At 43.3% G+C, this 21,567-nt stretch overlaps 1 protein-coding gene across 1 annotated transcript in view; it reads left to right on the forward strand.

The window, feature by feature from the left end:
* Positions 1-11,704: 11,704 nt before the first annotated feature.
* LOC103355202 (prickle-like protein 1) overlaps positions 11,705-21,567 on the forward strand; it is a 31,605-nt gene continuing 21,742 nt past the window's right edge. The window contains exon 1 of the mRNA XM_008278902.1: positions 11,705-11,890. The gene's annotated coding sequence lies outside the window, so the exon portion shown is untranslated. The remainder of the gene's footprint in view (positions 11,891-21,567) is intronic.

The following is a 21,567-nucleotide window of genomic DNA, read 5'->3' on the forward strand; positions in this document are numbered from 1 at the left end:
ATATCAAATATGCAAATATTTTTCAAAAGATTCGGAACAGATGACAATTTCAGGGGAGTCATTTTTAACGAGTGAGCAACGGATATAATGTAGAAAAAGAGGCATCAAACTAACTCATTGACCCCCAAACCACGCATATTAAATTAATGTGATTTGGTACAGGGCTCTGTGAAATTGCAATTTTTTGTTGCCAGAAAGTGTTTTGTTTCTCCTCAAAGAAAATAATGACTGCATTATCGGGCCAAAATCTGCACTTGTTTTCTTTCTTGAGCCTGTGGGAGACTGTTTTTGTGCCGGACAAGGCAGCGAGCACGAGTTAAGGCCGTACACATTTGGCTGGGTGTAGTTTGACGAGAACGCATGCGATACAGCATTGCATCACCACTGTATATATCATGTGTTCTGAGGGCCAGATTGCTGATTGTGTCCTGTGTATATACGCCGCGTGCATACATCATCTGAAACACAACACTGCTGTGAGCGCCTGCGAGTGTGTGCGGGCGAGAGCGCTCGTTTTGTACATCAGAGAGGCGTACCATGTGTTTCTCATTGGGTTTCGTTGAGTTTCATTGGCCTATCTGAGCCCGGTTCTCACCTCTAAAGCCTCTGGGTTTATGTGCAAAGGGTGATATGAGACAAGTTTGAAAAATAGATTGTTCTCATGTTACAGATGCAAAAAAACCCCAATACTTCTGACTGCTTTAGACCAAGTACCTCTATATACTTTTAATGCAGTGCTACAATCTAAGAAGGCTAACGTTAGCTTAGCACAGAGATGGGTAACAGGGAATCAGCTACTCTAGGACTGGATCTAACTAGCAGTTAGCTGTAGCTTCTTGATTAGTGTAGGTATTGATTTTTACATCTAATATCTGATATAAAAAAAAACCAAGTACAAGTACATATGGGTACTTCTAAAAGTTCCCTGCCTCACCAGAAAACATCACAGCAGAATGACTGTTCTTGCATTATTTTTTAACATAGTGTCCTTTAGCTTCAGTGCACTGGATCCACTCATGTTCAAGCTTCACTATCCCTTCATGAAAGAAGGTCACATCTTGAGCTACAGATTCTTCTCAACAGCATGCATGACATCATCATCAGTCTGAAAATGGCGACCATGTCAATGTGATTTCAGTTTGGGAGACGGTGCAGGTCGGGTGAGTAAGGTTCATGGGGCAACAGTTCTGCCAGTTGCTTCTGCCACCTGTGTTGTGTGGATGAGGGCATTGTCATGGAGCACCAGCATTGCTAGCTTTAAGATTTCCTCTCCTTTTTTCTTTGATTTCTTTAAACATCTGCATTTTTGTGGACGGCGATTTAAGGCTTTGTTGTATACAGCTATGCCCCAAGATGGCAGTTATGCATCTTCTTTCCAGGTGAATCCAAGACCCTTTTGAAGAACGCTCCAAGTTCCCAAAAATGTTGACTTTACACAGCAGGCAGAGACAAATTAAGGCTATGTTCCAAATTGCATACATTTTTATTTTAACCTGAATAATGTACTACAGCTTTTCTCACAAAGTACCGACCGTTTCATGCAGCATTCATACCACAGGGACTTACGACTTTGTGACAATCAAAGTTTAAGATGTAACATTATGACAGTCTCTGATGGGATACTAACGAGAGACACCATGACTTAAGTGATGTAACTGCGCAGAGGATTGTGGGTCAGAAGCATGCTGTCTTGCACACTGCAAAGTCCAACTAGATGTTGTGGGACATCCAGGTATTTTTGGCTCATTACATTTGACATAACATGTATTTGGAAAACACTAAACATTTTTCTGGTATGCTATATAGTATAGTAGAATGGATATTAGAACACATCCAAAGACTCCAAGCTACAAACCTGATGGCATACAAAGCATGCATTCTACAAGGCTTTATTTTCTGTAGGAGTCTGGACACAGAGTTCCCATTGACACCTCAGTTAAAGAACCTTCAAGGAGAAGTTTTCAAAAGGAATCTTTTTCCAAATATTTTATCTCTCTTTGACGGGCTGCGGTCTGGGGACTGTAGGGAGGGTTTGACGTATTTGGCTGCAGTTGTAACAACGACAGGAAAATTCATTTCTGGACTGTCAAAGACATTTGTTCCTCTTGGCCTCCCAAGTCGAGAGTGCAACCCGAGGTCTCTTTTCTCCTCTCCTTTCCTTTCCTCTCCATGATCCCTCATGTTCCTCTCCTTCCTTGCTTTCCCTCCTCCTCCTCCCTCTGATCTCCAGTCTTGCCCTTGGCTGACATATCCTCTGGATTTTGTGTGTCTACATGTGTGTGTTTGTGAGAAATTCCTCAGCATGGCCCAGGAGCTATGTGCTGTCACACACTTCCTCCCTGAGGCCAGAGCCTCAAGGAGAGGGAGGAGGAAGAGGAGGCAGGCTGGTCCACTACTTGAAATACTTTTTTCCCCCCACAAAGTCAATGCACAAGTAGGTAAAACCTTTTCTCGTGCATCAAGTTCAACCGTCCTGTGAGCAGCTGATAAAGACTGGTGATGCTGCATCGTGCACACTTATACAGTACTTCCTTTAATAGATTGAAACATACCAGTGAGGCCCCCTCTTGTCATTCTATCTGCTAGGTGTGCATTTGTGTGTATGTATAGCTGACATGCCACACACATCTGTGTTTGACTATTCTCGATCTATTTCAAGTTAAATCAATAATGCTTCAATTTAAAGTAATCTGGATGCATGTAATCTGTTGTTGTCAGTTTGTCTTGTCCGACTGACTGATAGCATTCACGTAAAACCAACGATGATGAAGAGAATCCGCTTAACACAGCAGTCGGACGTTTACTATTTTCAGCTTCAGGATACAACCAACCTAAAGATCACCAGCCTCTTTTCCTGCTCCGGAGAGTTGATCATGTACGGTGATCTTTGGGTCAGTGGAGGCTTAAAGATTAGACAATGTCATATAGGAGAGGTTTAGTATTAACTCAAAGAGTGAAGTAATCGCTTTAAGATCTGAAACTGGAGAGTAGATGGAGCGGTTTTATCATCCTACATATGGTCACGGAGCTGATTCAGGAAACAGTGCAACACAGATGTATTGATAGTGTTGTTAGTGTGGAAACTTAACGGACAAAACTGGAAATTACAATATATACGAAAATGTCGGGATTCACGTGCATCAAGAAGGTAATCTGAAATAGTGAATGCTTGATGTTAACCATTTTAGAACTTATTCTGATAATAAGTTGTGTTTATAAATTGGATATATGCAGCATTCACAAATGAGCTTGTAATTGTGGTCCATATTCATCCACTGGATTTGTGCAGGATCAGTTTACTGACACTACTGACGAACCATCATTAACAGTCACTGGAAATGAGTTTTGCCACGAACCACCATGAAGATCCAGTTCTGAATCTTATGACCAGCACGACGGCTGCTGCTGAGTGTTGGATTTCATCGTCTTACAGAACAACCCTGAGCTCCAGAGACACCATCAGGTGTTACATTACAGATGTGGTCACTCCCCAGGTCAAACATTTAATTTAAGCTGCATTTGCACAGATTTTCAAGTCTAGATTCTGGATCTAAAGGCACACAATCAAATGCAATGGATAGACATGTGAACTATTGTGGTGGGATCGACACCTCTGACTGTATCCCTACAAGTGAGCTTGTGAGTCGGCTTTATCCAAATTGCTCATTTGCCTCATGGGGCTTTACAGCTTACAGCATCTTTAGACCTTCAATTTGGACAAGGAATAACACCCCTCCAAAAAGACTTAACAGGGAAAGAAAGCACATAATTTACTTCACACAGATGTCTAAAGCATGTAATTTATTATGTGTGCAATAGACCATTTTTAGCTCAACTCCAAAGTAAGGAGTCCATATAGGAGTATATATATATGTCTGTTTTCGGTTTTCTCGACAACCGTTAATCTATGCTCTTCACACTTGGTTTTCGTGGACCCAAGAAGTGCAACACTGAGTGTGGAGTTGTTTGGATTAGCGTCCCTAGTAACTTGGCTAAAAGTTGTTTTCCCTTACATTTTCACAACAGTATGTTTTCAATTATGACGTTGGCCTCCATCATTAGGAGGCACTGATGGTCTGAATCCCTAGATGTAGGATACTGGTATAAATCAGCACTCACTCCACATTTCCCCTCTTATCATCATTTTATTTCTTGTTATCCCAGTGCTCGTACAAATAAGACAAATGTTCCACCACAACAATTTGACCCCGTCACTACTTTGAAGGAACACTGAAGACACAACCTTCGCTGAGCCCTACCCATGATCACTGTGATTGGTTTATTAAAACACAAACAATCCAGAGTTTTTGTTTTTTATTTTTTACCCCTATAGGAGAATGACGGTGAGGTGCAACCAGAACATATGTTCTACAAAATGTGCTGGCAAAGTGATGTTACACTGCCTGCAGCTCATTCTAAACTGTAGCAAGATTATTACTGACATGCAGATGGTTTGGACCCCATGTTTAGTAACTATCAGTTGTCCTGTTATCTATTTTATCACCACAGTGGATATCTCAAAGAAAGCAACTAATGAGCTTGATTATTCAACAATGGCTGTCTCACCAAGTATGTTGAGCCTAAAGTCAGAGTTATTGATGCGACAATAGTGGCATAACTTATCCACAACAAAACGTTGCAGACTTTGTGACAGATTTGACGTGTGCGCTCCATTCACAACTTCATTTAGGATTTTCCATTCAACCCTTTATCCGAGTCAAGTGTGGGTCTCTTGGCCGGGCAATGACTGTCATGTCTAGTAACTGTTGTTCAGGAGATGGGGGACACAGCAGGAAGCAGAAGTCAGCAGTGTGGCGACTTCCATCCACTTGATTTGGGCTTAACAACCTGCCAGCCTAATATGGTCAAAGACTCAAGAGTTAAACAGCAGCTCTGAGGGGTTCAAGTGTTTGACAAAGTGCTAAGGTATGCCAGCTATGGTAGCTGAACTGCTGGAGGTCCTGCACAGGTCGGAGGTAGCATGCCGGATGTGATGTGCGTTCTTAGCCTAATTAGGGCAGTTTGTGTGTCCCTTTGCGTTTGTGTGTGGAGGGACTAGATGTGCCCTGAGCTATGAGCAACACATCCCCTTAATGAGATTAACATTTAACCAGTGCACGCACTTGCTGTCACACACCTGCATTAAAACACACACACAGGAAACTGTGTGTACCTGTATGCGAGTCCCCGTGGGGGGGGCACCGACTGTTGATTTACCTCATTCAACAATTACCACTCAGAGGTGGCAGGAATTCCAGAAATGAGGAAAGGCTGTGTTCCACTCCATTCCCTCGGAGTCTTTCCTCTCATAAAAATACCTGAATTAGTTGAATTAGTTGGCTAAGCCTCTCTGGTGTCAGACCACATCTCGCCCTCGAAGGTCCACTTGTCACTCTGAGTTATGCATTCCTCTTTAAAATCACTCATGTTGAATGTGTAGGTAAGGCCAAGGCATGAACACAATGTCAGAGAATAAGCTAATCACTGGAAAGCATACTATACTGCATAAAAGTATTACTGTGCTTCATTTGTTAGAATATTAATCCTTTTTTTTTATTCGTGAAGAAGTAGGTAAACAGGGAGATACCACTCTCATGTCCAGGAAATATGAGGCCCCTGCTTACAGTTGATAACTTTAGCCTAAAAACCAAGAACAGGGGTAAACAGGCTTTGGCTATTGGTCACAACAAACTGTCCACACTTACACTGCAAATTTTAACCATAGCTGAGTTCAATAAAAGCACTTTACAGTGTACAAAGGTTGATCAAAAAGTTCCAGGACTGTGCAATGTGCATGTGTCCATGACAGTCCACTTGGATCGTCAACGCATGTGTCAGGAAAGCAAATAATGCTACAAACACATTTTTAGGACAAGAAAAAAAAATGTACGGAGCTTTTCGGCCGTCTACATCATTAGAATTCATCATTCACAGAGTTTCAAATGCTTGACTTCGGAGGAGCTTTGATTTGTACGTGATTTCCATTGACTCAGCCCAAAAACATTGGGAAGCTTTAAATTCTCTAGAAACCTGTGACATGTCCTTCAGCTGGGCTTAGCCCACCTCAGGAGGATTAACTGACACTGTACCACAATCTGTAAGTAGCTGCTATATCCTGTAAAATTGCCCCAAGTAGTTTTTCTGCGTTTGACTTTCGAGGCAATGCGACCGTCTGTGAAAACCTGAGTGGACGTACTTTGCCGATAAGCAGACAGCGGATGTAGATGGCACACAGACACAAAAACATGAAATGATCTTAACTGTCATGAGTCAGAATGTCACATGACACCCCACTATCAACTGCAGAACCTGTGTTACACATGTTTATGCATACATGTCCAGCACCGTCTGTGTCAGAGGCTGAATCTCTGAGACTGTGGCTAAATGGTGACCCTTCCACTTTGGGAAGACAAAGTCACATTGGGCCAAATCTGTCATGTGGTTGAGGAGCATCGATTGTGCTAATGTGGCCAAAAACCTGTGCACAGTCACTACAACATGACCAATTGCGCAGCACATTGGAGCACTCTCATGCCATCATGGTAGAGTTCAGGTTATTTGTGCTGAATGTTCTTCCTCAGACACCTCAGGGTGTTGCAGTAGAAGACTGTCTTGACAGTCCGATCCTACGAAATGAACTCCTGGTGCACAACCACGTAGCTGTTGAAGCAAACAATGAGCTTTCAGTTGGTATGCTCCTGACTCGACCCACCTGGTCTGGTTTTGGAAACTGCAGACCCTTCCTCACATGAAGGTTGGATCATCTGGCTGCTGACTGACACAGAATTTGATGTTTTCTTCTTTGCTCCAGGTTGCGGTTCATGGATGTACCTACCAGTGGTCACAAAAGTACATGAGATTGTGCAGCGACATTCCAACGAGACAGATCAGTTGGTTTCCCAGGAACACTTCTGCATGTGAAAGGGCCGGGGCTGAACCTTGCAATTAGGGAATAACCTGCTCTACCACCTGAACCGAAGCCATCCGCTCACTAATTAACATGTTTCTTCTGTGCAAACAACAAAAGGATCAAACTGCGGCAAACTGTAGACTCAAATCAGCGTGCTGCTTTGAGCTAATCCACTGCAGTTCATAGACATGAGAGCAGTATCAGTTTTGTTGTTTTCCTCCAGAAAACATCAAGTAAAGGGAGATAAACTGTACAATGGAACAAAACACACCCTGATTACATCTTTATTAGGCTGGATTTGAACCCAGGATGTTGAGATTTTGCTTCCGCAACCTAAACCTTGATATACGAGGCGCGTTCAAAAACACAGAAAGCGAAAGGATTTTTTCGCCCTAATGTCACTCACAAGAATTTGACTCTGACCTTGTGTTTATTCTCTCCAACCAGCCAATGTAGCAACTGCGTGTTAGCTGAAGGCCAGCTAGCAGCTGATGCACCAACCGTGGGAGTGTGTCGGCGTGTTTGTGCTCAGCTCAGCCTTTGATCTGCAGAGTTTTCTTTTATGAGTCTGCACAAATACATCGTACGTTCATAACTGTTTAGCCTCTTTGCAGCACATTAAAACACCCTCGACCAAATGCGCATTTCACAACAATGCGGATCTTTCGACACATCATTTTTTGCAAGCTTATATTCTACATATTTTTTTTTTTTGACCCTTTTGAAAATATAAAAGTCCTTTTTTTCCCATCCAGCAAAAAACAACAGCTCAATTTTGCGTGTACATATTTCACAAAAAGACCTGCAAGCACTACAGTAACCGAATCCTCCCCGACTTGAGTGAACTGAGGCATCTGATGACAGCACAGTGATAACAGTGAACTCCCCCCCAACACAACCCAAATTCTGCCTGTGGTAACAGCAGAGATGACACAGGCAGATAGACAAATAACAGGGGAGAAAAAGAAACCCAGACTGGAAAGGAGATAAACACAAGTGACAGTGACTGACCAGACATGCTTGTGAAATCCATTGTGTGTGTGATTTATTGCAAGGAGGGAAAAGCTCACTCCTGATCTTATTTTTAGCCAGGCCGTCATAACAGCAAAGATAGAGGATGATTCAGATGACATTCCTGCTCGCCGTCTCCTCCAGATGATGTTTTGGGGGATCTTACGAAACTAAATTCCCACAGCTTGATTGACACTTTTCCTTCAGGCCAAATCTGGAAACACTTACCTCACTCTCACAAAAAAGGGGGCTGCTGGAGGTTTTGAAGCTGGGTTATACAAGGTCACAGAAAGAGGGGGCCAGTGGGTCACGACCAGGAAAGGAAACTCAACTTTCCGAGCGCATTGCTTAATGATCCCATAGCTGCTTGATTTAAAGCTAATATCTGGAGCTTTTAGAGCCAAAAAATGTGGATTTACAGAGCGTGACTGGTGCCTATTTGTAGGTTTTTCCAGCTGGTCATAACCCAGGCACGAGCCGGCTCATCTGTGATGGTTTCGCGGGGTTAAATGTCACTTTAATGCAGAAATTCATTAGTCACGTTAACGACACGGTGGGTGGCTTTTAATGGGTGGATATCGCTTTTCAGCCCAGTGCTGAATTACTGTAGTTAAACTCGCACATTTCCCCTCTTAAAGTCATCCCCAGACATGACAGGAGAAGCAAAAAAATCACATTTTCCCCAACAAATACCTGCGGTAGCTTACTAACTAGGCCGCTGCATGACAGATGAGCCTGGCGTAGCTCAGATAAGGTTTTTTTTATTGAAAAGCAGATATGCTGATAGGAAGATAACCCCTTCATGCAGCCATTCATCGCTCGTGACACCCAAGCCGCCGTCACAAAGTGCGCAGTCCCACATCAATCCGGATTGTTTTCAAAGCAGCGCTCCGTAAAGAAAAGAGAAGAATGGGGCGAGGAGAAAAGACGGGATCAGGAACGTACAACTCGCTGCGTCTGGCTCTGACACTTTCATCAGCCGTGCTGTGTTTCCACACACCAGAAGGTGACAGGGGCAGGATTTAGTGACCCAGAGGCCCCTTTTGTGCTCTCCACACTGCGCTGATCCTCGCTTCCTCTCCGGCTGCATGTGTAGGCCTATAGGCTTACCTTTTATACCCCTCTCTCTCTCTCTCCCTCGCTCTCTCTCTGTCTGCTGTAAATAGGCTTAATGTTACAGATGTCTGTGTGCGAGCACAAAGAGCCGAAGCAAAGCACAGAGGCCGGCTCTATTCTGCGCCGAGGCGGGGAGAACAGGTGGAAAGAGAGCGATCGGGACGCCGAAGATGATCAGATTTCGCCCATAAAAAGTTCAAGAGCTGCGTGTGTCTGTATAATGTGACGCACTACAGGTGATTTGAGTGCAACAATGTGAAAATCTCTTCTGCTTCTTTTTGTGCAACATTCAACACACACAGAAAAAAAACTGTGGCCAGGGGCTCGTTTTCATTCCTGGCGTTCTGTGAATAAGATTTTTTTTTTTTTTCTACAGCAGCAATCACTGTAATTCCCCAAGTCTAAAATATGAAATGTTAGTTGTAAATACAGCTGTCTGAATGTCAGAGCGGCAGCCAGCAGGGTGAACGAGGGCGTCCACGGGTCCCTCGCTGTGTGGGCCGGCCGACTGGCTGGCAGGGACAATAAGCCATACTGTTTGACCTGCGCTGTCTGTCCCACTGCCAGCTTCACGAACGTTCAAACAGCCAGCCTCGCTCCCCCGACTCCACAGCTGAGGCCCGAACTTCAGTCCAAATGCTGAGCGGCACAAATCAATGTGTTGTGTGTGAGGCTATTAAGAACTTGACGTTTATGTGGCCATGTGTCCAGAAGAGTATCTTATTGTTCAAAAGCAAACCTAACAAGGTCACAAGTAAGGCTCCTGATCATTTTATGTCACTTTTAAAAAATGTTTTCACTATGACCTTGGTACCTTGCATGATAGTGGTGATTTTTTTTTTTTTTAATTCCCCCAAAATATCCTATTATAACTCTATTAATTCTATTTTAGTATACACATGAACCCCAGCATTACGATCACAGACAGGTGAATTAAATACGCTTAAAGATGTTTTTTACACTGTAAAAACTAAACTAAAATAATAATTAAAAAAATAATCCATCCAAAAATTGTCAAACAATTTGGCAGTAATGGTGCCAAAAATATGTTAAAAATGGTGAAATACTTTAACTTTCAAAATCTCTAAAAACAGTCAGAACAATGGTAAACATCTGTGATTTATATACAGCATGTAGATTATTTTTTTTATTATTTCTCAGATTTTACTTGTTTTTAATCTGTAATTTAACAAAACAGAAAAATGTGTGAAATTACAATAAATTGTCCATAATTTATTTAAATTTTTTTACAGTGTACAATGGAAAATTCAGCTGGGAAACTTTGGGTTTTTACATTCTTGTGCTACTCTGACATGTCCCACCCACCTAGACATTGCTCCAGACCATAAGAATACTAATATCAAACAATACCAGTGACCCCCAAGAGCAACATGTATTTTTCCATATTGTCTTCAGCTCAGTTTTGACTAACATGCCTGCTAATGGAAACACCATTTTTTTGGTTGTTTTGACTGATGATTGTGCACGCAGCCAGCAACGCCTCTCAAGTTTTAAACCTTCCAACTGCAGCGAGGTCACAATATAGGGATTCTTTCTTGAGGTCTTTAACAAGTTAACATTTTTCAACAAGAACAGTGGAACAAAGCTATTTTGGATTGTTTATCTGTGCGGGGAAAGTGTGCAGAACATTCAGCGTTGCATTGCTTTATTATCATACACCTACACACTCCCACCTGAGCACAATCCATAAATTAAGCACTGAAATGCTACAGTTGAGAAGCGGGGTGTTAACATCGGTAGCTGCTGATGGGGATAGCACCTTTCGTCACTTTCTGGTATGTCTGTGTCTAGATTCTTTGTCATCCAAGTTGTGGAAATCGTAAGAGCTTCAGTAGAAGGCAACTCTATTTGGTTCTTCACCTCTCATCCAAGAGAGAATTAGAAAATTCAGAAGTCCAGTTGCCTTTCACTGAAGCTCGTAGGTTCACTATCCAAGAAAACAGAAGATCCAACACGATAGCTGACTTCACTTTCGATTAACAGTCTGTTAAATGAAGCCGCTTCGGATCGCTGAGCCACCGGACACACATGCTTTCGCCGCAGGCTTGGAATAACATGCGATACTGTACACAACGGCTCTAGACCTGATGATGAAGTGCCAGTTTTGAGTTTCAGGAGGCTGCTGCATGGTGCGTGCGTGGCTCATGTGATGCAGTCCGTCACACATGCCACAGACTGTCAGGCAAACACATCAGCACCTTTACAGCCTCCATAAATCAGCTGTAAGAGTCAATCTGGCACTCTTGGAAGTAGTCTATCCGATCACAGATTCCTTAGAAAACTCATACACCAATCTATTATGGTTAATTAGTGAGTTTATGATGAACTTATTGAACTTGATTGTATTTCGAACACCTATAATCTAATGGGAACCTTGTAGTTTTTTAAAGTTTAGATCTTGTGTGGCTGCTTTTTCTTCTAAAACATACCCACAAACTCATGGCTGAAGTATAGGAGATGTTTCAGCCTCTACGTGAGAAAGAGAGGGAGGCATGTGTGTGTGGAGGAGGGAGAATGGAGGAGGAGGGGGGGAGCTCCATGTTTAAGCCAATAGGCGCGGTGCAGAGCTAATGTCATTTCTGGACGCTTTAACTTGGTGCCAGAGCTGCGCAGCGCTCAGCCCTGGTGAGCGTCACCCTCTCTCTCCCTCTCTCTCTACGCATGACCATGCACTGAAAGAACTCCATCACTGAGCTGATTCAGGACTCGAAACGGCACCGAGTTGTGTTTGTCGCTTGCAGTCCGGCCGGATGCCTCCACAGTCGTGATTATCTCTCGATAAAAAAACGGAATATTCAACCCGCGTCTGCACAGAGTTGTTGCTTCTTAGAGGTGAGTTTCTGACCCAAGAATCGTTATTTTTGTTCATTTTTTCCCCACTTTTTAAAACCTTTTCTCTCTAGATGCAACCCGCGCATGTAGAGGGTTCTCAATAGTTCGTGAAGTCTCGTTTGCGTTCATCTTTTGGAAATCATTACGCACCATTAAGATCGCGAGATGGTTTGTCTCTTCATTACTTCGCACTAAAAAAAGAGAAGAAAAGAGTTTAATTGAGGAGATTCTAGGAACATATTTTCCTCTGAAGTAGAAGAGAGAGAAAAAAGTGAGTGTGGGGCTGAGATCGGGGGGGATTTTTTACTTGGAACGTGAGTGCGTAAAGACGCACTTAATGGAGGGTTGCGTTTTAGTTTCCAGATGTGTGGACTCAGCTGTTGCTTGTCACTCAGGTGGGATCTCTGGCTTTCTCTCTCGGCCTGTCTGTCTGCTCTTTTCCCCTCTTTTTTTCCTTCTTTTTAACGAGTTCAGACGCTGTATCTTAAACTCAGAATCATATCAGTGTTGACAGACCACAGGCCAAATCCACAGAGACAACACAAAGTGAAGCCACATCACTCCAACCACACAGAACATTTAAGTAAGTTAGTGAGGAAGGCTTTCCCCCCCGCCTCATCACTTTTTAATCCAAGTTGAAACAGATGCAACATCTTTGGAGATTTTCAGTCTCCTTTATTTGAATTAAATTGTTCCTTTTAACTCAAAATGCAAAGAATATGGTGAGAGAGCAGATAGAAAAAAAAAGCTTAATAGGGAATGTGAGTCCTATAGTGACGTGTTAAGGTGGACTTGCTCTGTAATGAAGCCAGTGGTGGCATCTAGTGGTGGGAGAGATTTGCAGAGATGCTGCAGTGCGAGCAGCAAGCCATCATCTGAGGCATTATTATGCATTTTATACAACAAACCACGTGTAGAAAAATGACTTTGACCTGCTCTTTAGCTTGAATTTGACCTTTTTTTTTAGGGTGTTTTGAAGCACGGTGTCCCTCATAGTGAACTCTCAGTCCCATAAAGGCTTCCTGTTAACCGCCTCTGAGCCGGGATCAGAGCAGCCGAGGATCAGGTGACTGAGGTGTATTCCCCCTCTGTGGGAGGCCAGTCAGCCAGACTATGCTACACTTTGCTGGGGGTATACACTCTGCAATGCTAAGCCTTTGTTAATGAGTATGTATCTGTGTGAGTGTGTGTGTGAGTGTGTCCTTGTCTGTGTGTGGTACTGGCTGCCTGTGGATGTGTGTTACTTTGTATGATTGTGTGCATGCATGTGTGGTTTTCCTGTGCATGTCCGTCCCTGCTTCTGTGTTCATGCATGCATGTATGTGTGTGAGAAACAGAGAGAGAGAGAGAGAGAGAGAGAGATAGGTGTTTGGACTCAGAAGTTAAGCTGCTGTTAATTGGTCACCCATTCGGACCACATGGGAGAGTCGAGTCAGGCAGTAGCTGAAATGATCGGTATGCTTGGTTTGACTACTGCCTGCTTTGGGGCTCAACACTGATTGCTACCAATAGATGCTGGACAGGATCCTTTGTTTTCTTTTGCTCTGTAGCTTGTGTGTGTGTGGGGTTTAAATTAATAGCTTTTGGGAATTACTTGCAGCAGCTTGTTAGTGTACGGCTTTAATGCTGGAGAAAAGCAGCCGGCCTGGCTACGTTCAGTGATTGTAAAGCTCATCAACAAGTCCAGGGCTAGTTAAAATTTCAAGCGGTCACATTGGTGCGAGTGCATGATGATCATGAAGCTGTATGAGTGTCGCTGTAACCGGCACATGAAGCTGCTGTGGTAACCCCAGTGGTGGGAAACAGAACTTTTATTACTTTGATTTACTGAGATATTTACGCTTTAAAATGAGGTGTTCTCGTGAAAAATGGCCACATGTTTACAAAAAATAACACTCTTCTTGGATAAATCTGACATTAGTTCACTCTTTTTAGAGTCCGTTTTGGTCGCACACCGGTCTGAGCAAACCACAGATACCAACAGCAGTTACCACAGCCTGCAATTTGGGGTGTTTAGGGTAAATTGTTGAGCCTATCGATGAGAAAATGCCCAGCAAGTCATATGTTTTGAGAAAATTGGTCACACCAGTGAAAAAGTTAGTCTGATCTATAGAAGTGCGGAGTCTTGTTGTCACCATGACTGCCACCTTTTGGATATTTGTGTTATTTAAACAAAGAAATAACTTGTTATTAAGTGACTTTTAGGTACTTTGTTTAGTTGTAGATGGAACGTTATTCCTCCTGCTTTTGTGTTTGTGCTAAGCTTCATTTTCGCCAATGCAAAGATGAGAATAGTATCAATTTTCTTATTCTACGTGTTGTCAAAAAAGCACATTTGCAGAAAACAATAAACTAATGAGGCCTTTGTGTACTTAACAGTATAGTCTCACATAGCCAGACCATTCTCCACTGCTGTGTAGAACGGTCTGGCTGCACCTCATCATCATTCTACTGGAGGGGAGAAAAGAAATTGCAGTCCTTGAAAGCAAAATGTGAAAGTGTACGGAGGTTTTTGTGGCTCATAGTGAAGAAGACTTTGAAAATGGTAACTTGTAGGTAGCGGATGGGAAGGAGAAAGTCGTGTGAAAAGCGCAGCCAGTTCCAATCTTATACTCACAATCTACATCCGCTGAGTCAGGCTGCCTTAACGGTGAAGCCTGATACAAGTTTAACAAATGACAGCCCGGGTGAAAAGGTTGATTTTGTTTAAACATGTCGCAGTGAAGCGAGGAGAGGAGGAAAATGTTCTGGCTGAGGAGGATGTGAATCAGATGTGAGGATGTGATTCAGATCTGAAGGAGATGACCTTTCAGGTTCCAACGAAAGACAGAGGATGACATTCTGCGCCTGGCTTTGGCAGCAGAAGTGAATAGATTATTAATGCGTCCTCGACTTTTTGTTGCATCACTTTTAGCACCGCTGACTTCTTTTTTTGTTTTGTTTGTGCACCACTTCTACATTGACAGATTCATTTTTCAGAGCAGTGTCTCTCCATTAGAAGCATGAAACCTCATCTTACAGTTCTTTATTTATCTCATATGCAACCCAGATTCCCGTTCTCCAGTGGGGGTTTCAGTGCCAGAGAGGAAATCCAGCCTGGAGATTGTTTTGATATTGTTGGACAGTCTCCTGGAAAACCTTTTTGCTCAGCGACCAAAGGGTGTTCTGGATTTAGAGCCATTGACTCCTCGGCTAAAATACCTCATCTGATCACAGCAGTAAAGCTGTTTGAAGAGCTCAGGATGTGCTGTTTCACCTTTTTTTTTTTGGTTAGAAGCAGAAGGAATCCAGTCCAGAAAGTAGCAAAGGAAAGTTTGAAAGCTGTTTAATGGATAGTAGGTAACTTTCAGTGCAGGTTCTCACATTTACAGTGCATAAATCTGTAAATACAGATAGTGTGTGTATACCTCCAGGATGGCTTGCTGCTGGCTTCAGGGGGGTCGTGCAGCAATCACACATGTCTTGTGTCCCGACCGGGGTTTTGCTTGGAGCTCAGATTGGCATTAGATTAAATGAAACTAATAAGAAACACAAGCACAAATGTGAAGGGTTTGTGTGTTTTTATGTGTGTGTCTGTGTGTGTGTGTGTGAGACCTCCATCTATTAGTGTGTCAACACTGTTCTGTCTGTACGGCTCTGTCAGCCTAATACCTAAGACCAACATGTGTACACACAGGCAAGTTTGTTCTGTCATACTGGAATTAATCAAGTGTGGGGTTGTGTAAATCATTCCAAACCTCAGAAAACACACCCCCACACATACACACACATAGATATCTACACACATGCTTGCCAAGCAGCTATCCCCTGCAGTTGTGTAAAGTGTGTGAAGGGCCAAACAGTGAAAAGCCAATTAATGAACTGGAGAAACTGCACAGGCTTTGCTTGAAATAATAGGCCTGTAAGATAATACTTTGAATTTTACACAGGAACCACCCAATTTTAAAGATCCCCTCCAGTAAAAATCAAGTTTTTAACCTTGTTAACATGTCCATATGGTGCTTTTTTTATATGCATGAAGACATAACATGAGCGAAATAAGCAGTCAACGCCATGGCTGAGTATATCCGCCTTAAAACTGCAGCACAACGATGACGATCCAAAACACAGATTCAGACATCTGGGATTTCATACCAACCTAAGGAACCAACCCTGCCAGTTTGCAATGTGGTTTGTGTGTCATTATTCTTCCTCTGTGTTGGTTTCCAGTTCAAACATCAAGGGCTGCATATCTCCAGTGGTACAGTTTGTCATTGTGTAGCACTGATTCGTTTTACAGTGTTTGTGCAAGGTCATAGGTGAGCTGGTGTGCTGGAGCTGCAGCAAAAAGTGGAGGGATGGGTGGAGATAGAGGAGGGAACTTGAACATTCTAGAGGAATCAATGTAGTAGAAGTCATTTTACAAGGAAAAAACTTTTAGATATATGTTTTTTGGTACTTAAAGATGAGTTTTTAGGGGTTTGATCAATAACAGGCAAAGTAGTTTAACAGTTGTTTCCACTGTTACCACTTAGTGAGTAGTTTAGATAAAAACATAAGGGCTTGTGACCAATGGCAACGAGCGTTTTGTGCTTTTTACTATTTCTGACACATTGAAGTAAATCAACACACGACGTCATTGTTAAAATAATCATCGGTTGTAACCCCGCATTCAAATAGTTTCTTGCTTTCTGACTGCATGTGATTGAAGAGCCCGTCAGGCATCAGTTTTGGTCGGACGTCCTTGATCTGCGAACACTAATCGTGATCCTTGCGCTCATTGAGCGGTTTCAGACCGAACCCTGCAGGCCGCATTGGCTCCACAAGCCTGGTATTATGGTCAGCTTGTGGGGAGCAAAAGTAATCCGGGGCTTAGAAGAATATCAGACACTGAGTAATGGACTCGGAGAGGGAGTTGCGCTTAAATCTGTGTCAAAACTTGCAGCGGAGCCGGAATAAAGTTGCCCGCAGCGCTTGCTCAGCGACGCAAAAACTGAGGTGTTGTTGAGAGTTCCTGACTCGTGCCTGCGAGTGAGAGTCGATTTGGCACCAACTTAATTACCTATACACACAGCTCTATTTGATGATGATTAAAGCCACTCACACACACACACACCTGCCCAGACACTGCCAGTCGCCAGCCACAGTAGTTATGGAGACATTAAAGGTGATGATTATTAGATGATAATAATTAAAAGGCTTTAAAGCTCAAGTGAAGGTAAACAGTATAGACAGAGGCAGATTCTCATATAGGAAGACAAGATCGCTCTGTATCAACCACGTAATTATTCCCAGTCAAATGACCACCCTGAGGCAGCGCACAAATGATAGCTTTCAGTTTTTGTTTTTGATTGGGGGGGGGAAACATAAAAAGGTCTCCATAACAGATTCTGGGTTGTTAAGCGCTACATCAGTCGCGGAATATCGCTGTTGTGATGTTTAAAAAAAAGAAAATAACAAAAACGCCTGATTTCAATTTTGGTGATCATGTTTCACAGACTGAGGTTTGGAGGAGTCACCTTCTTAAATCCCCCTGGATCATGTCAGAAATGCATGGCTGCAGTACCAAAAACAATCTGGCTGCTTTTGGGGCAACATGGTTTACATGCAACAGTGACAATGTGGCATGAAATTAAAGTTTTTTCATGGATAGCAGATGCAGAAAGCCACCGTTAAGTCACTATCTGCTTAAGAAATTATGCATTTAAAGGACAGAAACAACATAATTGTGAGTTTTTAACTTAAAGGAAAATTTTTCATTTGTAATTCTGGGGTCTGGGCGTGTGCACTGGGCTCAGCTTCGGCCTTTCCTTCCTTGAAATCGGTCTCATGTGTTCGTCGTTGCGCTCCTGAGGCGAAGGCGAGCTCCCGAGCCGAACGTCTCCACTCAGGCCTAATCAGGGACAGTCTGCTCCTTTTCCTCCCTTTCACTGCATTTCCTATCTTTCGTTTCCTTTTCTGCTTCACTCACTCAAGCTCATCTCCCCCATTATTTTACCGTTTCACCTCATTTTCGATATGCTCGAAGCCTCAGATGGCACAGGATGTCCTGGGGAATCGACCCAAGTCCGTGAGCTAATCATTGTCAATCTGCTTCAGTAAACAGGAGCAGATGAGGGAGTTGGGGGAAAATTCAAGGAGTCACCTTTATTATGAGACATTTACTTCCAACCACAGTGCAGAAATTGTACATATAACTGAATAATATTCAAGCCAAATGAGTTCACACAGTGCTGAGTAAGCCTGATTCCTAGGTGATGTTTCCACTCTGGTGCACCAGTAGCGATGCGTTTGGTTATGATGATCCCACAGCTATAAATAATAACTTTCTCTCACTGCCAGAAGGGGGAGGCAAAAGTTCCTCACTGCAGGTTTAACGGTACGTTGGGTGGTCGCCTGATTCTGCAGAGGTCTCCGGGGAGATGCCCAATCTGTCACTGTATCTCCACGTTGCCTCACATCATCTCGGAGGAATACCAGCCTCTTAATTCATTCAGAGGGGAAATGGCTCCGTCCAATCTGATGCCACCCGGAGTCAGGAAATGGCCTGTTGTGATAAGCTCAGTATAAGTGAGGGTGGAGAAAATTAGTGGAGTTTCACCAAATTCACCAAAAGCTGCACATTTTGCTTTTCACTTGAACACTTGGAGTCCAGCTATAAGTATTAAAGCTGCTGTAATCAATGTCTTTATGATGACAGTTGGCCAAATGATAATGTGTAACGTGAAAGGGGTCAAACCCAAAGAGAATTAGGTCGACTTTGTAGTTCCTCGTAGCCCTATAAAATGTTTTACTCAGCTCATGTTTGGGGGTTTTCTGGCCTGCATCGTTTTGGTTCATTCTCATTAGTCTCATGGGCCCCAGCAGCCAGGCGTTTTCAGAATAAAGCTCCTAAAACCCTGTGTGCACTGCAAAGCCAGGTTAGCAGCCACATTAGCGACTATCTGGAGGATGTAGTCGAGCATTTAGAGGCTAATAAGCTACATATTTTCTTCAGGATTTGATGGAAACCAAACTAAAGCTGACTTGAGAGTAAATAATGAAGGCTAATCCTAATTAGTATCTATTAGATATGTATCATATTGAACAACAAGGTGATCACGGCTTCTTTCTGTTGTCCCAAAGTGGGTACGACTAATGTTTTTTCCAGGTTTGAAACAAATGTGTTCATGCATAAGTCATGCAAAGTATGTCTAGATGGGACTTGCCTCTTAAAGAAAAGTCTTTCTCATAAATGCATACCTTCATCCTCTCTGTGGCAAGTAGTCAAGCACTGGTGCATCCTTCAGCTATGACGATTTCACCTCTTTAAGAGAATGTAACAGATATTCGCCCGCAGTGGTGAGCTGATGAAAGCTTGGGGCTTTCCAAGCGTTCGCAGCAAAACCAATACAAACAGTGATTTGACTGTTGTCTGGGTTTCGATGTACCGAGATCCATCCGTTTTCTCTTTTTTCTTTTCTTCACCCGTGAAAGGGAGCTTAAATTGCCACTTGCATTAATGAGGTGGTAAATAAATGTCTTTTGTGTTTACACAAATGACCTCAAAAACCAGACAGTAAACTGGGGGCTAAGGCCTTCATTATCTCCAACCAGCCACCCGTGAAATGCAGCATGTGGGGCCTTGTTTATGTGCGAGCGCATGTATGTATCGGTGCACATTTGCGCCTTTGCATGTGTTTTTATTTACCCGACGCTTTACATGTGTCTGTTTCCATGTTCCCTTCAGAGAGAGAGTCCCCCCTCGGGGCCTTTCAGACATCTGGTTGCGGATGGACAGCTTATATCTTCTAGTAATATGTGCTGTTAAGCCCCTGGGAGCTGCCGCTGCGCACATCATTACAACCCTCCTCGGGCTTTACTTGGAACGTCTCTGAAACCCTATCGTTTGGTTCAGAGGGCTACAAATATGCTGTATATCCTTTTATACTACTTCCTCCCCAGTTCGTCTCCCATCTGTTGCAGATTAGTCTTCAGTGTGTGTTTAGAGAGAAAAGCCCGTCGCCGAGCGGGACTGATAGTAAACCCTGAAGGTTTTAGTCAGAACTGTCAGGTAGGTCTGAATTAACAGAGAGGCCAACTGAGGATATGGAGAGGAAAGACAAGGAGGGGAGGGTGGGGTGGGAGGAAAAAGAGAGAGACAGGGAGAGAGAGAGGGGTGAGACAGGCTCTGAAATTACACCAAACGGATCGACTGTTTACCCGTGAACCTCAGGCCCGCTACTAGAGGGTCAGTGTGGAATGCCAACAGCGGCTGCTTGGCCAAATTTCGACCGCAGTCCCTGGGAGAGGAGGGAGGCAAACACCCCGCAAAAATGGCCACACCACTTTCCCTGTGATAGTGGGTTTATTTAAGCCTCGGAGCTCAAAGCCACCTTCATGTAGCACGTAGCCTCGATATCTGGCGCCCTCGTGGCATCCAAACCAAATGTCGACCTGGGCCGATATTGCTCAGCTGTTTTGTTATCTGTCCGCTTTACAAAAAAAAAAAATCCATCTCTTAGTCAAAGCTAAACAGAAACCACTTTGGGAATGTGTTCGGTTATATGATTTCACACACACCCTTCTCTGACACTGTGCAGCCTTGAGAACCGTGCCAGCCCCATGTAGGCCAAACTGCAGGCCGAGCGCCTGGAGCTGCTAAACTTGGTCGGACTCGTCTTTTCCCAGCATTTTGTTGTGTTTTCCAGCGCTAGATTATGGGAAAAGTGCGGGTGCTGGTTGTGTAATGCACAGCAGGTTTATGTGTGCGTGTCTGTTCCGCTTGACTGATGTGCCATCCCTCCAGGGTCCTGTCATTAAGCCTGTGTGTACACAACCCCAATCCCTGGCCTACATCTATCTCTTATACAAAATTCATGGGGGGATTCACACAACACACACACACGCCCACACCAACAGCTTTCCCATACATAACGTGATGCAACGCTGCTGCTCGTCTTGCATGATATGTCGTCAGATGCGGCTTTTTTCTACATTTGCGTCCCTTGTTTGTTTTTTTTAGGTTGTTTTTAATGGATGTGTTTTTCACGGGGAATTTCTCGAGTAGAGTTTGAGTGGCACAGCTCGTTAACGGCCCTGACTTATCTGTTTCTTTTGGATGAAACATGTGACGTGCTGTAAATCACTCAAACGGATACTTAAAGTGACAGAAGGGCTTCAGCGGAGTTCAATCAAAGTAACAGCGAAGAAGCCAGTAAAAATAAAAAACAATAAGTAGTTTACTTCTAACTAGTGCAGCTGGATTGTGTCACTTATCCCTCTGTCAATGACAACAAGGCAAACTGGTTTCTTATCTTATATTGTAGTCTGTTGCCTGAAACATGTTAGCGGTTTATTTGTGTGTTTTTCTTAAAAGAGTGGCTGGATTCTTATTTGTCTTTAGTTTGCAGGGCTTTGGAACAAACAGCTTTTCTTACCACTCCAGTGAAGCACATTTGTCCTCATCAACAGGAACCAGACAGTCTGGTTCTTGACATTTTTCATTTTTACCATCAGTCACTGGCTCTCCTCTGTTGCAGGTATAAATATCTTCCTATTCTTTCTCCTCCGTCGAGAGATTTTGTATTTGAGGCAGCGGCCTACGACTTTTATGAAGATGCTTCAAACCCCACACAGACACACTCCTTTCAAAGTAATGGTTAAAATGTCCTCTGGCTTTTATGAAAGAAGGAATGCATCACTTAACAATATCAAAT

Source organism: Stegastes partitus, unplaced genomic scaffold, assembly GCF_000690725.1.
Source record: "Stegastes partitus isolate 25-593 unplaced genomic scaffold, Stegastes_partitus-1.0.2 Scaffold137, whole genome shotgun sequence".
Lineage (NCBI taxonomy): Eukaryota > Metazoa > Chordata > Actinopteri > Pomacentridae > Stegastes > Stegastes partitus.